This window comes from Pseudophryne corroboree, chromosome 5 (genome assembly GCF_028390025.1).
Source record: "Pseudophryne corroboree isolate aPseCor3 chromosome 5, aPseCor3.hap2, whole genome shotgun sequence".
In the NCBI taxonomy this organism is placed as follows: Eukaryota; Metazoa; Chordata; class Amphibia; order Anura; family Myobatrachidae; genus Pseudophryne; species Pseudophryne corroboree.
In genome coordinates, this window is record NC_086448.1 from 310,055,874 (window position 1) to 310,060,880 (window position 5,007).

Consider the following 5,007-nt stretch of genomic DNA (forward strand, 5'->3'; position numbering starts at 1 on the left):
GAGGCAGTAATGCTAACCATTACACCACCTGTGCTACCCTTCTTACCCATTCCTACATCCTGCTCATTGATACCTTCATTCACTACTACGACATAAACAAAATACCACTCAACCATATAATTAATTACAATACATTTACTGGGGTCTAATTTACTAGAAATCTTTTGTATACCTGACCAAGTAGATCATCGGTGCATTTGACAACTGGTTGCAAACCCATGTTTGTATAATAGGCAAGTATCCAGACTCCCCAATACAGAGTGGCAGTCAATTCAGTTAATTTAATAGTAAGTAATATACCTGATGAGAACCAACCAAGAGTTTGGCTATTTCTTTGACAATGGTAGGATGTACATTCAGTCTGAAGGAGTTCTAGTAAAACTTACAATACCGTGTAGCTGACAGTAACTACAATAGTATTTATTAGGTCATCTAACTGGTTACAGTGATGGTAAGGTCTTTTAGATAAACTGATCAACATCAAATAGCCCATTTTCTGAGTACTAACTATTCCAGTGCTAGATATAGTCTGCACTTGTTCTTGTGTATAACTTATGAGCGGAAGAAATTAGCCAAATAGTTGAGAGTTATTGTATTTTCTCTGTGTACTTGGAGTTTGAACTATCCATTAATGGAGTAATGGAGCTCACCAACAAGGCTCTGGTGTGGTGTGGAAATGACATGTGATCACCGACCTGCAGCAGAAATCTATGATAGTGAAGTTCAAGTCATCCTTTAAACTGTCTCCCTTCAGGGCTAAGTACATTCTCTGCTATGCCAGCTGCATGCTCCATTCAGCCAGAGATGAATGGCGATCTTCTCTGCTCTTTTTCACATTCAGCAGGCTCATTAGATCTCTCCAAGCTCCCAGGCAAACTTCAGTGGTGGAAATGTCCCTGTTAGAGAAGGACCCAGCTCTCCTCTGTCACTCGTCCATCTCTCCGGCACATTCTGATTGCTGGAACTATATACTGAGGAGGACTACCAGGCTAATCTGTTACACGCCCAATACTGTGCATCTCCTGCCATTCTTTCTGTGGGTTTTTGGGGTCTGTAATGGAGAAGGATAGTGACACAGCCAATGATCACTACTGCTTCACTGATCTACTTCTATGTAAGTATGTCACCTCACCTTGGGCCTAATTCAGACCTGATCACTAGAGTGCATTTTTTGCATCCCTTCAATCAGGTAGTCGCCGCCTACAGAGAGGGAAATCGCTGTGCAGGGGTGCGATCGCATGTGCAGGATAGCTGCACAAACAGAAGTTTGTGCAGTCTCTGCACAGCCCAGGACTTACTCTTCCAGTGCAATGATCGGAGCAGGAGCTGACGTCAAGAACCCTCCATCCAAACATCTGGTCCCTCCTATGTTTCTCCGGACACTCCTTAAAAATGGTCAGTTGCCACCCACTAATGGCCTCTTCCTGTCAGTCACCTTGCGATCGCCTGTGTGATCGCTTTTCTGGCATCATCCGGCACTCCCTGTCACTGTGGACAGACACGCCTGTGCATTGCGGTACATACGCTGTTCAGATCTGATTGAAGGCTGTATGAAAATGCAGCCTAGCGATCAGGTCTGAATTAGGCCCATTAACTGATGATAGTTTCCATTATATCCTCCTTAAATAGTCTTCTGTTGTAAGCTTTTATCCTCCCATTAAGCTCACGAGGAGGATTGGCTCAAGTGCTTTTAGAAAGACGTCTACACATGCCCCAATACATCAGCACATTCAGTATATTTTTCTAAATACATAAATATTATACATATACTGTACAGGACACAACAAACAGACACAGTATCACCGCACAAACTAGAAATACCAGTAAATTATTTTATCTTCCCACCCTTCTTTTCTCTTCTTAGTTGAGAATGAACTGTGGTCAAATATTGAAAAGAAAATTGTGGTATCCCGCTTATAACCCTTTATGACCCCTTGTCCATTAAAATCTACATTATTAAAAAATGTGTTGCGTAGACTGTATTGTGATGATGGTTGCCATTCAAATCCCAATGTCCATCTAAATGTATGAAAATACTGTGAACATTTTCTGGCAAATGGTAGCACCGGCTTGTAACAGTCGCTGTGAGTTTGAAAGATTGGCCATTTCATAGTAACTAATGTTACATACTGTATCTACTGTTTGTTACGCGAACAATACTGCATAACTTCCAAATGGAAGATGTATAAAATATACTAAAACAAGACAAGAGGAATTTAATGGCCTTTTATAAGTGTAATGTACTTTCTTTGCTGAAAAACTTAGGTTGACATTCAATTGAAAATTCTGCTCCAACTTGCTGCAACTAACGTTACATGTAATGAGTGATTAAAAGTATCAGCCTTTGTTACAATTTAATTTTCTGCTTCTCTCTATAGTTTATGTAAATTGATTTTTTAAATATGATCATGTTGGTATATTTATTAAAATGAAATACCATGAGTTTCAATGGTGTTTAATATTTATTTAATAGATGTTCTTGTAATACGTTACATACATGTAACTAACTTTACATAGAGAAAATATATTACAGGAAAAATTGTTGGTGTTTGGCCTCAGGAGCAACACAGATTAACACTTATTTTCATATTTCCTTTCACCCCTATTGTGTGTTTTGTTGCAATGTAACTAATTTCTCATCTTCACTTCTCACTACTTTACCTATCACTACTTTATTTTTCTCCTCATTATTTCTCCCTTATTTACCCCTGCTGTTTTCAGCAGCCTCTCTCACTAACCTATCTTCACTTTTTTTCACTATATTTTTTCACTCTGGTGTTGCCCTGGGGTCACTCAGCTGCTTAGTTTTGGGATGTCCTATGCCATAGATTTGTACCTTCCAATATGTTAGGGACTTGCCCGACTAATGAGGTCACCTGGATGCGGTGGGCAAGCCATTATTTATGGCCATAACTATGCATAGAACCTCGCTCAAAATGCAAAATTTTATTGCAATGATTATTAATAAATTGGTAGTGTTTAAATTGTGCAGCTGCAACCATGTCTTTGTATATTGGGGGTCATTCCGAGTTGATCGCTAGCTGCCGTTGTTTGCTGCGTAGTGATCATTAAAAAAATGGCTAATCTGCACATGCGTATGGTCCGCAATGCGCACGCACGTCGTATGGGTACAAAGTCCATTGTGGTTTTGCAGTGGTTCTAGCGATGATTCTAATCGCACAGACGGACGCAAGGTGATTGACAGAAAGTGGGCGTTTCTGGGTGTCAACTGACCATTTTCAGGGAGTGCTTAGAAAAACGCAGGCGTGTCGGGGAAAACACAGGTGTGGCTGGGCATTTGCTGGGCGGGTGTGTGATGTCAAAAGCCGTCCCTCCATCGTTAGAATCAACGCACAGGGTAAGTAACTACAGGGCTGGTCTTGTTTTGCACAAAAAGATTTTGCAGGTGCTCTGCTGCACAGGCGTTCACACTTCTGCGAAGCGAAAATACACTCCCTGGTGGGCGGCGACAATGCGTTTGCATGGCTGCTAAAACTGCTAGCGAGTGATCAACTCGGAATGACCCCCATTGTTCTCTTTATAGTCTAATAAGAATAAACTTAATTCTACTTGCTAAATCAGAGAAATTATTATTATTATTTTTACAATTTATAAGGCTCCACGAGTATTTTGTGGCACTATACACATAACACACATTAGAACGATACGGAGTATACAGAACTTAACATCACATAAAACTAAAACAGAACACAGATAACAATTAGCATCACAGTTCTCAGTACACAATACAGCTGAGATGTAAGGAAGAAAAGGAGTAATTAGCATACTACTGGGGGTAGGCAGCCATTGGAGGAGATGAACAGTAATGAGTAAGAGGAAATGCAGGTATAGACAGTCACTGAGTAGGAGAGAGCTGTAATTGAAGTGCAAGAGAAGAGGGCTATGAGAACAGATGGGAAGAGGGCCCTGCTTTAAAGAGCTTACAATCTAGGGGGAGAGGGAGACAGACAGGTGACATGAGGTACAAGCAAGCGGAAGGTGGTCTGGTGATAGGAGGTAAGTGAGGCAAAGATGGCCAAGGCGTGAGGATGGGAAAGTGGCCTCAAGACTAGGTAATGTGGAAGGGTATGCTTTGATGAACAGGTGAGTTTTCAGTGCCCATTTGAAGTTTTGCAAATTATGTTGAAATAATGTTTTTCACTCAGTTTTTAAAAGTTAGGTTCACATGCCATAAATGATTAAAAACCTCAGTGTTTAACTTTTTTTTTAATATATAAATTTGTTAAAGGAGGTAAATGGCAACTTTTTCCTTTACAATAGCAATAGTCCTACATAAGATTATGTTTGCATAAATAGTTAATGCACCATAAATTTCCAGTTATGTTTATGCTTAATATTTCTCAAAATATGCATTTGTTTTTATAACTAATATCACATAATATAACTGTTACATATAGAATAGACATTATACTCTGTACAGTATAACAATAAATATTTAACAAAACTCAAAATTGCATGGCAAATCAGAGAAATAATGTTTGCCACGCAATTTACATGGCTCTTCCAAAGTACACAGCACTCAATCTGTGCTTACGATGGCAATGTCATCTTTCTCAGTAAAAATATAATAATCTTGTAAAACCAGACCACCTCTTCTTTTCAAGTATTGTACAGTAAGAAAGTTGTCATTACGGATACTTATTACGTTTCCAATTTAGTGTTTGTGATCACCTTTAACTGTGGGGTATTTCACTACTACAAAAGAGTTCACAGGTGGAACTGTGATCTGAGATTCAACTTCTTGGGTATAGGGCATGTTTGTACAGATGGTGGTCACATACCATGCATTTTACAATAATTGGCCCAAATAAGACTTCAAAAATTGTGAACAAATTATGTGTCGACTATTTTTCTGTCAGCCATTTTTGTGTTGACCATTGGCGCATCGACCGTTTCACCCTGTCAACCTTTAATGTCCTGAACAAATGTAGTAATCTGAAGTAGTTTAGTCACTTTAATCCAGGGGATCCCATGTTCCGAATTTGA